We start from the raw sequence: 12,643 nt of genomic DNA, 5'->3' as shown, positions 1-12,643 counted from the left end.
TTGCTAGATCTGTTTTTTACGAACAGGAAAGGACTGGTGGGAGGTGTGATGGTCAGAGGCCATCTTGGGCTTAGCGACCATGAAATGATAGAATTTTCAGTTCTTGGTGAGGCAAGGAAGGGGGTCAGCAAAACCACCACTATGGACTTCCGGAGGGCAAACTTTGGCCTCTTCAAGGCACTGGTTGAGAAAGTCCCTTGGGAGATGGTCCTGAAGAGCAAAGGGGTCCAGGAGGGATGGACATTCTTTAAGAAGGAAATCTTAATGGCTCAGGACCAGGCTATTCCCATGTGCCGCAAGTCGAACCTCCGAGGAAAATTATCGGCCTGGCTGAACGGGGAGCTTTTGCTAGGACTCAAGAAAAAAAGACTTTATCATCTCTGGAGGAAAGGGCGGGCAACTTGGGAGGAGTACAGGGATCTTGTTAGATCATACAGAGAGAAAATTAGAAAGGCAAAAGCTCATCTAGAACTAAATCTGACCACTATCATAAGGGACAACAAAAAATGTTTTTACAAATATGTTAACAGTAAAAAGAATCCCAAGGAGAATATCTTTCCTTTAATGGATACAGAAGGGAATGTAGCAACCAGTGATGAGGGAAAGGCCGAGGTACTTAATGCCTTCTTTGCCTCATTCTTTAATAGTGAGTCCAGTCATCCTCAGCGTACTGCACCCCTTGAGCTGTAAGGTAAGGATGAAGAGCATAACATACCCCCCTTAATCCAGGAGGAAATAGTTAGGGACCTACTACACTGTCTGGACATTGAGAAATCTACGGGACCTGATGGGATACATCCAAGAGTACTGAGGGAACTGGCAGAGGTCCTTGCCAAGCCACTCTCTATCATCTATCAGCGATCCTGGTCAACAGGGGAGGTCCCAGAGGACTGGAGGCTTGCCAATGTGACTCCCACTTATAAGAAGGGTTGGAGGGAGGATCTGGGGAACAACAGGCCTGTCAGCCTGACCTTGGTACCGGGGAAGATTATGGAACGGTTTGTCTTGAGAGCACTCACATGGCAAGTCCAGGATAAGAAGGGGATCAGGCCCAGTCAGCATGGGTTTACGAAAGGCAGGTGCTGCTTGACCAACCTGATCTCCTTCTATGACCAGGTGACCTGCCTACTGGATGAGGAAAGGCTGTGGATGGTATCTCCCTAGACTTCAGCAAGGCTGTTGACACTGTCTCTCATGGCATACTCCTTGAGAAACTGGCATCTCGTGGCCTGGATAAGCATACTCTTCACTGGGTGAAAAACTGGCTGGATGGCCAAGCCCAGAGGGTAGTGGTGAATGGGGTGAAATCCAGTTGGCGGTGGGTCACAAGTGGTGTTCCCCAGGGCTCGGTGTTGAGCGCTGTTCAGTTTAATATCTTTATCGATGATTTAGACAAGTGGATTGTGTGCACCCTCAACAAGTTTGCAGATGACACCAAGTTGGGAGGCAGGTTCGATCTGCTTGAGGGTAGGGGGGCTCTACAAAGAGATCTGGACAGGCTGGATCAATGGGCTGAGGCCAGTCGTATGAAGTTCAACAAGGCCAAGTGCCGGGTCCTGCACTTGGGTCACAGCAACCCCATGCAGTGCTACAGGCTTGGGGAAGAGTGGCTGGAAAGCTGCCCAACAGAGAAAGACCTGGGGGTTGACAGCCGGCTGAATATGAGCCAGCAGTGTGCCCAGGTGGCCAAGAAGGCCAACAGCATCCTGGCCTGTATCAGAAATAGTGTGGCCAGCAGGAGCAGGGGGGTGATTGTTCCCCTGTACTTGGCACTGGTGAGGCCGCACCTGAAGTCCTGTGTTCAGTTTTGGGCCCCTCACTACAGGAAAGACATTGAGGTGCTGGAGTGTGTCCAGAGAAGGGCAACCAAGTTGGTGAGGGGCCTGGAGCACAAGTCCTGTGAGGAACGGCTGAGGGAACTGGGGCTGTTTAGTCTAGAGAAGAGGAGGCTGAGGGGAGACATCGCTCTCTACAACTACCTGAAGGTGTGTTGTAGTGAGGTGGGTGTTGGTCTCTTCTGTCAGGTGGCTGGAGATAGGACAAGAGGAAATGGCATCAAGTTGAGGCAAGGGAGGTTTAGATTAGATATTAGGAAAACTCTTTTTACTGAGAGGGTTGTCAAACATTGGAATGGGCTGCCCAGGGAGGTGGTTGAGTCACCGTCCCTGGAGGTATTCAAAAAGCGAGTAGACGGGGTACTCCAGAACATGGTTTAGTGGGCATGGTTGATGGTTGGACTCGATGATCTTGAAGGTCTTTTTCGACCTAAATGATTCTATAATTCTATGATTAACTCTGCTCCAAATTTCACAGAGCACAGGCACTGAAGGAGCTGAATGTGCTTGACATCTCATAGTGAGAGATCTTATACACCAGTATTTTGGGGAACTTTTTTTTTTTAATACAGCTGGTAAGAATCTGGGTTAAGGGAGAAATCTAGAGCCTTAAAAAAAAAATCATGATATTATATTTGTTTGAAACTGAGGATATATTAAAGGGGAAACTGGCTACCTAAATGCATTGTGACAACCTTTTTGTACATTTCCAGTTATGTGTCCTAATATTTCAGTACATATAGCAATATCAGTAAAGAATGGTATTGTCATCTTACCCCCACAAAATTTAATTACAGACATTTGGGTTTTGACATACTGTTAATTAAATATTGATTTGTCGGAGGATGAACTAAGCCGTCAGTATTTTCCTTCCTAATTAGAATAATGACTGCGCCACATGCCAACAGTTATGATTCTAACTGAAATAACCGTACAAGTAGAAATATAAAAAAGCCTTAAATATTGCAGCATATTGCACCTCAATTATGATTAATAAATTAGGTGTAGTGTAGTAGCTGTACTATTTAAATAGACTGTCCACATTTTCCACTATTGGGAGTAAAGACCTAGTGTTTGATAGTCTGCATTTATCCTAGAGCTTTGTGTTCCAGTTTTTCATGAGTAAGTGGTCTTAACATTGGGAAAAAAGTCCAGTTTTACATTCCTCAGTGCCATCAATATTGTTCTTAGTGATTATACAGAGAAAGCAAATACTGAACTGATAAAGAAAGCCACTCTTTTGCTCTGAGTGAGAAGCTGCATACCTTTTATGGCATATTACATAGTTCAGTAGTTGACTTATTGTAATAATTAATTTTTGTGGTGTTTATGCTCCATGGATGAAGGGACTTCTATTTTCATTGCAATCTGTTTCTCACTTTTTAATCAACATTAATTTAATGTTAAAATCTGATTTTCTATATCATGCTGATGTGAGAGATATCATACTAACTTCTACTGACTGTTCTCTGATTAGTGAGTTTAATGTTCAACTATTCTCCCTCATCTCCCTCATCATGTTAAATTTCTACTCAGAAAATGTCTACTCTTTCTTCAGCTTTCATCTTAAATACCACAGGATCATTACCCACTAGCCAAAAAATATATCATATCTTCCTTATGTCTTTAAAAATATTTCTCTTTGTCTTTTTGTTAACATTTCCTCAGTGCACCAAAACAGAATCATAGAATCATAGCATCATTTAGGTTGGAAAAGCCCTTTAAGATCATCGAGTCCAACCATAAACCTAACACTGCCAAGTCCACCACTAAACCATGTCCCTAAGTGCCACATCTACACATCTTTTAAATACCTCCAGGTGTGGTGACTCAACCACTTCCCTGTGCAGCCTGTTCCAATGCCTGACAACCCTTTCAGTGAAGAAATTTTTCCTCATATCCAGTCTAAACTTCCCCTACTGCAACTTGAGGCTATTTCCTCTTGTCCTATCACTTGTTACTTAGGAGAATAGACCGACACTCACTTCACTACAACCTCCTTTCAAGTAGTTGTAGAGAGCGATTAGGTCTGCTTTCAGCCTCCTTTTCTCCAGCCTAAACAACCCCAGTTCCCTCAGCTGCTCCTCATAAGACTTGTGCTCTAGACCCTTCTCCAGCTTCTTTGCTCTTTTTGGATGTGCTCCAGCACCTCAATGTCTTTCTTGTAGTGAGGGGCCCAAAACTGAACACAGTGTACTTCTTTCATCTTTTGAGGACTAAATGAGTCAGTGCACCTTATACATGATTAATACCATGAAAGTGAGCAACAATATTTTTTACTATTTTATTAGAGAAAGAGATAGACTGAAATGGACTATAATATATATATACATCATGATGAATACAGGCAGAGAAACTTGGTAACTGCAGCCTATAAGATGATAAAGGACATGCATTTTCTAGTTCACAGAAGGATCGTCTACAGGGTGTTTTCAAGCCTTTATTTATCTCTTCATTTTCTCTTTATTAGTGTTTCACACAGATTTCCATATAGGAATGCATTCTTCATGGAGCCTCTTCAAAGTTTTTAAAGGGGAAACAAGTTGATCCAGTGTTCCAGTGTCACTGTTTAATCAGAGATTAATGGATGCAAAGAGTATTTGATATGCTTTTTCTTTGTAGATTCTCGATTTCTACTAAGTCAACTGAACTTCATATGCAGAGAAGTAGTATATTATTTGCATATCATTTATTGCAAGGGATTACTTTACATGAATTTCCAGGAAGGTGGAAGTGCAAACCACATTTCTGTATTTTTGTATTAATAAAGAGATGCTAATTACTCTGCTTTAAGGTGATTAGAATCAGTTTTTCCAAGTACTGTGAACATATTAATTTTAAGGACATAGATAATCTGGCAGAGATTATTAATAAGGCACACTTGTTTACAGTGAAATTATCATACATCTGTTCAGAGCAGCATGAATTTTGGGAAGTCTCATTTGCTTAGAGTTTTTCTGTCTACTTTGGGGGTGGGTTGGAGTGGGTGTTGTGGTTTTTAAATCCTTTTACAATTTTATAGCTGAATTTCTGAATAGCTCCATAAATTCATATGAAGAAGTGGAAACGAGCAGGAAGTTACATGTCACAAACCAATCCCTTGGGACAGACAATCAAAATTTAAAACTGTGTTCATGCTATTTGCTTATATTGCTACAGATTAAAGATTTATTGCCATCTGTAGATTTTTAAAAGCTCTCTTTTACATAGTGTTCTGAAATATGGTGTTATACATTTCAATTTAATATCTTACAATCTCCTCTATTGGAATGGGATTTAGTTTGGTTTTCTATCAATTTTTCTCATTTGATCTAGGGTTTTTTTATATAACATGAGTATTTCTTTTTCTTTTTCTTTTTTTTTTTTTCTTCTTTTTTTTTTCCCAATCAGTTACTAAAGGAACTTGGAAAAATTAAATGTTAGGTGCCTGTGGAGGCTTTGGGCTATCTAATTTTTTTGCTTCTCTGTGCTTCTTCCACCAGAAAGAGAAGTTCTGCTAGCTATAAATGTGAATCATAAAGGCAAATATAGAAGAATCACTTATCATAGGGCATGAATCTATGCAAATGAATAAACAATTGTATCTAATAAAAAGCAGGCTTTGAAAAAAGGCTCTAGGAGAAAGTGAATCTAGCTATGAAAGAGCTAATATGACAGATATAGGACATGACTTGCTCATCCTGTAGGGAAGTCACTTTCAAACCTTAAAGAAAAAAAATTACGGTTAGTTTGGATATACTGCAATGGACTCAAGAAACAATGTATCTCACTGGAAAGCAGTGGAACTATGCCAGTTTCACCAGATAATATTTTAAGGGGTTTTGGAGGGTTTTTTTGTACTAACAAGTCATTAGTTTTTTTCTTATCTGTATTTTACAGCAGGATGTGTCAAGGCCTGGTAAAATCAAGGAGTTAAAAATCTGCAAGGAACATTCAAGCCAATACAAGTCTGATATATGGTCAATGGATTCAGTGAGTTGACTGCTGTTAGTAAGAGTCTGGATTTAGAACAAATAGAGGTAGTTGCTTTCAGTATTTGCACTGACAACACTTAAATTCAAAACAAATGTTTACTTGTAGTTTGCTCATTTGATCATTTCAGTAATAGAAATAGAAATAAGTTACTATTTTATCAATTTCATTATAGACCAAAATTATTGCTCTTCAGAATATCTGTGAGCAAGTTTCTTCAAACACAGAGGCACCAAACTCATTACAGAAATACTGATTTTTCTCAGTTTTCTTGTATTAAATTTGCATGTCAATATCTTAAGTTTAGCTACAGAATATGACAAAAGAGACTTGCATTACTTTTCACTAGTGTAGGGCTTGGTGTGATTTTGGTGAAATAAATTTGAGCAGTACAATGCTGAACTAGGTTCAATCTGTAGTTTCTGTTAATACAGAAAGTTGCTTACCCCTTAACCTCTCTTTTCCAACTGTTTCCCTAAGTAAACTTCACTCTCCTACTGGTCAATACCTTCTTTGTTCTTAGAAAAAAATGGTAATATGAGTTTAGTTAACCTAAAATGATACAACAGAGTGGGACTGGTGAGATTAGTGCATACTAATAATGCCAAGTATGAAATGCCTTTGTAGATCTAAGTAAAACGGGGCCGTCACTCTCCTGACAATGAAGTGCAATAAACTTGTGAAACTCAATGTTTTATGGGAAGACACACATCTAGTTTTGTAGTAGATCACTTCATAATTTCAGCCAGGCTCTTGAGGAACCACACAACTATTTCACTTAATCTGTTTATTGTTCAACACCTTTTGGCCTGTTCCTTCTGAGGAAGGAAAAACAAATCTTCCAAGGTAATAGCAATACAGAAAAAGTCCTACTAATTTGCAGTTTGGAATAAATTCAAATACTTTCCACTTACAACCATTTACATAAAATAAGTTCACAGCAATCTTTCCAATGCACTTCCCATATTCTGTTTTAGGTATGTAGGGAAGATTCTCAAGTACTCTGTAAACCGTAATAAGAAAGTATTTATGATTTCTTACTGATTCTATAAGCGATTCATATCTACAAGAAAGATTTAACCTTGCTACTTGGCAGTGGATGTCCTCCTTACTTAATCTTTATGATCAACATCATTTTTACTATCTGACATCAGAAGTAGGTATTCTGATCAAAAAAGGTTTCTCCTGCAGTTCACTTCAGCACATAGATTTCTAACTAACAACAGTTGGGGGAGCATTTACAGATGACCCCTGTAATCCATGTCTTACTTCATTGAGTATATGCTGCTATGGAACGTTATGAAATGTTATCAATGCTATGAAAAACATGCAATTCATTGTGTTTCATGACATAATGCAATAGGTAAATGTTAGCTACTGAAAAGCAGACAAGTTCTTATACAAAAGTAAAGAGGAAAAAAAAGATATACTCTATCTAGACATCTTATTACCTGCTGTATAGCAAACAGGGCAAATGTTAGTATTTCACCCTGCTGCCTGTGTTGCATGCAACAAAAACATGGAATTTGTCTTTCTTAGGATGAATATTTCTGCAATACCACACTTCAAGTACATATAAAACAAGTTTAAATTATCAATAATGAAACAGGGAGAAATTTTAACCCTGCGTGTGACAAAGACATTGTTTTTTGTTGGGGGAGGGGGGGCGTTCAGTAGGTTATGGCCACAACGTGTTATTTCTTAGGATATACTTTGCAGAAAATGCAGTATGCTGCATGTCTATGCGGATCATGGCTAGGAGCACACATACTGTGAAGGCAATCACAAAGTTAGGAATAAAACAATGCTAATAATAATAATAAAAAAGACTAATAATATTTTAAAAGGTCACTGCTATTTATTATGGCATAAATAGATTCTTTATTTATAATTTCCCACAGTCAGAAATGGAAAACCAGTACGTGGCACTCCTGAACTGTATCTCACAGACAGGAGTACAGCAACATCTGTTTTTAAGTGGTGAATCAAGTTGCTTTGATCAGGCCATCTTCTAAACACAATTTCTGCCGTGCATCTAAACATTTCATATGAGGAATGAAGCCATTCTTTTGATGCTTTTAACATTATTGCATCAAATAATTTGATTGGAATTATCCTCAAGCAGTATCACAGGCTCAGAACTATGGCTGATAGATAAACTGCATTGATGTTTATCTTCTCACTATCATACCAACCTCACACTTATTATCTTTATCTTGCCGTTTTCCCCTTTCTGCTTTCAAAAACCCATAAAAACCTGCATAACTGGCACTGGAAGTCTCCAGAAAAGACTTCATCATGCTCTAAACAGGCCATCTTACAAGATGTACCCATCTGAAAGCTCAACACAAAAAAGCAAAAAATATAGCCGCATCTCCAGGCTATGCTGGATCCCACCAAGAAGCTAGCAGGAAGAGGAGGATATGTGAGGAAAATGAGTTAAATCTGGAAGAAGTACAAAATTTTCCAGTCTTCTGGCCCAGGTCCAGGGCCACCTAGAGCGTATTAAAGTGGGTTCCTTGCCGACCGAGGAGAAAGACAAGGATACTCAACACAGAATTGGACGTGGCACAGAGGAAAAAGCTTCCCAAGCTTTTATGTAGAGCAGAAGGCGGCCACAGACAGGCTGAGGCCGGCAGCAGGACGTCCCTGGGGCAGCTGACTGCCTTAGGCACCCTCCATCCATCGCGTGCCTCCCCGCGCCGTGCCCTCTGGGAACTGTGCATCCTCAGGGCCAGCAGCCATCTCTGGGGACCCGCTTGGTTCTGGCAGCTGGGCCCTGCTGCTCTCCCTGTCCCGTGAGGCAGCTCCAGGAGAAAGCCCAGCGCAGAGCCCGCCGGGCCGTCCTGATGACGGAGTGCCATCGCCGGCGAGGCGGGGGGTGCGGGAGGGCACAGGTGGCCGTGGGGGAAGGACAGTTGTAGGCGACGGGCTGGGCAGGCACCGGGCAAGCCCCTGCCAGCCCCCAAGCCACTGAGGGCTTTTGCTGGGGAGTGGTGGCCTGGGCACGGCTAGCCTCCGCGCATGCTGCGTCGGCCTCCTCCATGGGGTCTGCAGGCAAGGCAGAAGCCGACAGCCCCCAAGTCCTTCTCCACAGGGCTGCTCTCCATCCCTTCATCCCCCAGCCTGTATTGATACTGGGGGTTACCCCAACCCAGGTCCAGGACCTCGCACTCGGCATTGTTGAACCTCATGTGGTTCATATGGGCCCACTTACAAATATGTCAAGAAACTCAAGCAGCAGAAATCATGTATTTTGTTGGGAGAATAAAAGAAAGGAATATTGGTGTGGAGGGGAAATAAATCTTACCTATATAGGAAAAAAGAAAGCCTTAGAATTCCTTTTAAGGGATTTACTTCTTATACAAATTTCACAAACGGAAAAGTCTGCCTTTTTAAATGTTTCTCTTTTTCAGTTTTCAGCTAGGCTGATTTTAACAGAAATCCATAGCAGGAAATTGAAATAATTACCTTTCATTTGTATTGCAGTCACAAGATTAAGGCATTTCTTATATTCCAGACATTTCCTTGGAAGTAGTACAGACACAAATATTTCATTTTCTATCTGCACGCAGGATACTGAGCATGCCCCATTGCAGGACTGGAATTAACCCTGCTGAGGTGCCTAGCACTGAGCTGACAAAGAATAGGAGAGCTGGGGTGTAGGAGAAGGTGGCTGGAGTGTTCAGTTCCAATTTCAGAAAAAATAGAGATTTGGGCAAAAAAGGCTGGCCAGATGCTATGTGTGTCAGCATGCAACACAGGTGCCTCAGCCTCCAGCATGAGAGGAGCTCTACAGAGGCTAAGGAGGCTGAAGCAGCAAGACAAGAAAGACAGGAAGGCACAAAGGCAAGACTGTGAAGGACACAGTAGGGTAATCTCCAGTCTTTCTGCTTTTAAGGAGGAGGAAGGTCTCATGGAAAGAAGCTATCAACCTCCAGAAGGGTAAAATATGTTCCTGTATGCTTTTCATGCAATCAATAGGTGTGCATTTATGTTGGGATAGTAACTCAAGATGGCTTTGTCCTTAATGGGGAAAGGCGGGAGGTAATTATTTTCCAACTGGGGAATATTAGGCTGACCTCAAGTAGATGTAAAATGAAAATAATATGTAATAAGGTTTTATACCACCATAACCATCACATTACAAAACCTCATTCATCTTTTGCTCTGGAAACTCTCTGTATGTGAGAGATGCTTGCAGTTCAAACCATTATACCCAAAACGCACTGAGTCAGAGTAAACTTTCCCTTTGTTGTGGTATGCTGTATACAGAAATGGAAAAAATGTGACTTAGTTTTATTTCTTCTCTCTTTTTTCTCTTCTGAACAGGTAATTAGCTCATGTTGTCCAAGGATCACTGGTGCTACATTTCACAAAATTGTATTCCTTCTCTATTCTTACTATTCTGCTATAAAGCAGTTAATTTGGCTACTGACATGCAAATGATACTGGCCATATTGTTGTCAAAGCTATCAAGAAATCTCTCTCTTTCAGAGATAGAACAGGCTGAAGCTCAAACAGGCAAAATTAGTCAGGTCTATGTGGTGTGGAGACTGCTGAAAAGGTAGAAGTCTGCCACAGGTTTTGCAGACATATTCTTCACTGTAACTTTAACCTTATATAATTCAATTTATAAGCAAATCTCTTCCTCTGAGAATTTCAGGCGTGCCTCAAATGTTTTCATTTTGTCCTATTTGAACACCTGAAATACATTAATCATCACTGTCTCATCAAGGTAATTATTAATGGATGTCCAAAACAGAAGTGACCCACCTGAATTTTAGGAGGACATATTTTCTTCAAGATGTTGTTGTTGTCTTAACAAAGGGCAGCTCATTTTGAATTAAAAATGTAGTAAGAAAGTCTTCTTCCTTAAACAATGGCTGTATGGCAAGACATAATTACAATTTACTTTTCATTTTATCTTATTTTTTCTAGTTACTGCTCTGAAGCCATCTATAAAACCATGCATGGCTGAATATGGAATACAGTGTGGTTTTCTGTAAATAATGTCAAATATTAAGGCTATATTATTAAGTGCTCATAATTAGAACATTTCTTTGGAGCTTCATATTGCTGCTTACAAAATGAACATGATGTACAAACCAGCCTGGAAATAAAAGTTGTAATTCTCCTGTGCACTGGAATGGTCATGTAAAAGTCAGATGTCTGCACAACAACACGGCAAGACACAGTCTATTGATAGCATTGATATTAATTTTCCTTCATTTCATTTTTGCTAAAAAGTATTAGGTTTTTTAATGAGATTATTATCGTAGTGTACCTGAGTTGTTGTTGTTGTTGTTGTTATGCACTATATTTTAATCAAAATTGCAAGAATAACGTTTTTATTTCAGAGAAGGGTTGTCAGATGTGCAGTGTTGGACAGTCACTAAATCTTCCTCCATACCTACCTTGCAAATTATTGTGGAAAATTACACTGGATGAAAAGCCATGAATTGCTATCATGTGTGTGTGTGTGCACATATGCCTATTTTGCAAAGGTTGTAAAAATTATAAAAGGGAAGAAAAAATTAATGTGACACTGTATCAAGCACAACATCCAGATCTGAGAAAAGAACTGAAATAAACTATAAGCCAGAGGATAAAGTTGGAAATCTTCCCTGTACCTTAAATAAGAAACGAGCAGTAGAAAATGATAGAACATGAGGGCATGGCTAAATACAGAGTAAGGAAAGATTTGGTAACCCCCTGCAGTGATTGCCACAGGGAGGGCACACTGTGTGGTCTGAGACCTTCTGTCTCTCAGCAAAACTTCGGTCTCAGCAAAGCCACATCAGTGAGCATTGGGCTCTGCAATGAGCCTGATGAAGAGAGATTCCCAGAACAAGCACCCTTACAAGCTAGCTTGAGATATTATGCATATGCATCAAGAGTTTTATAGCTGGGTAAAGAACGTGTTTGATTATTTGTCTACATGCAGGTATGAGAAGTCTAGGTCAATGACACCCACTCTTCTGCCAAGGTGAGGTGAGTGACCGCTCACTGAAGAATTTGAGGGTCTCACACTGCATCCCCTTCCTGTCTCTAGCCTAGGTTCATAGATTCACAGCCAGTTTCCATCATATGCTTGTTAATCCCATAAACAGTATGCATGCTGAGTACACATAGGGACATCTGCATCATAACTATAGCATGAACACATGTATATTTTTATGTCCCAGGGAGAAATTGTGATACTCCCAGGAAAGAGATTCATAGGTACAAAGCAGATTACATTTTCTAAACATGGTATGTAGACCCTGAACAGTTTTTTAAAACTTATCTCTACACTAAAAAACAACCAACCAAACCAAACAAACCCCTCTAGATATGGCTGCTATTACTGAAACATGGTCAGATGAGTCACAGTGATACATGTAACATCATTTCATACTAGTACAAAAGTCAGTATGATGAATATGACTTCTAATAAAACTATCAGGTAGTGAGGTGACCAGTGTGGTTGTAACTTGCAGGAATGTCCCTTTTCACGTGGTCGTGTGCTGAAAACTGAAATTACCCTGCTGACAAATGACAGATACAAAAACGTGAATCTTAACTGCTGCTGCAGTGGAAGCTTTGGTAAAGCACATTATAATGAACAAGAAAGTAATGCTTAGAAGTGTTGTCACCTGTGGAGGAGAAATGAGTCCTGTTTAACCCCTAGTATGCAAATGCAGTGAATGTTCCCAAAATACACACACTGCAGCCATAAACCCTAACCAACCTACAACACTAAGGAAGCTGAATCACCATGGCCCTGTGCTTAAGTAAATGTATTAATGTGAAAATAAGTTCAAGTTCAATACTAATGAGCTGAAGTAATGCAT

This window comes from Accipiter gentilis, chromosome 8 (genome assembly GCF_929443795.1).
Source record: "Accipiter gentilis chromosome 8, bAccGen1.1, whole genome shotgun sequence".
In the NCBI taxonomy this organism is placed as follows: Eukaryota; Metazoa; Chordata; class Aves; order Accipitriformes; family Accipitridae; genus Astur; species Astur gentilis.
Note: the sequence above shows the minus strand (reverse complement) of the source record.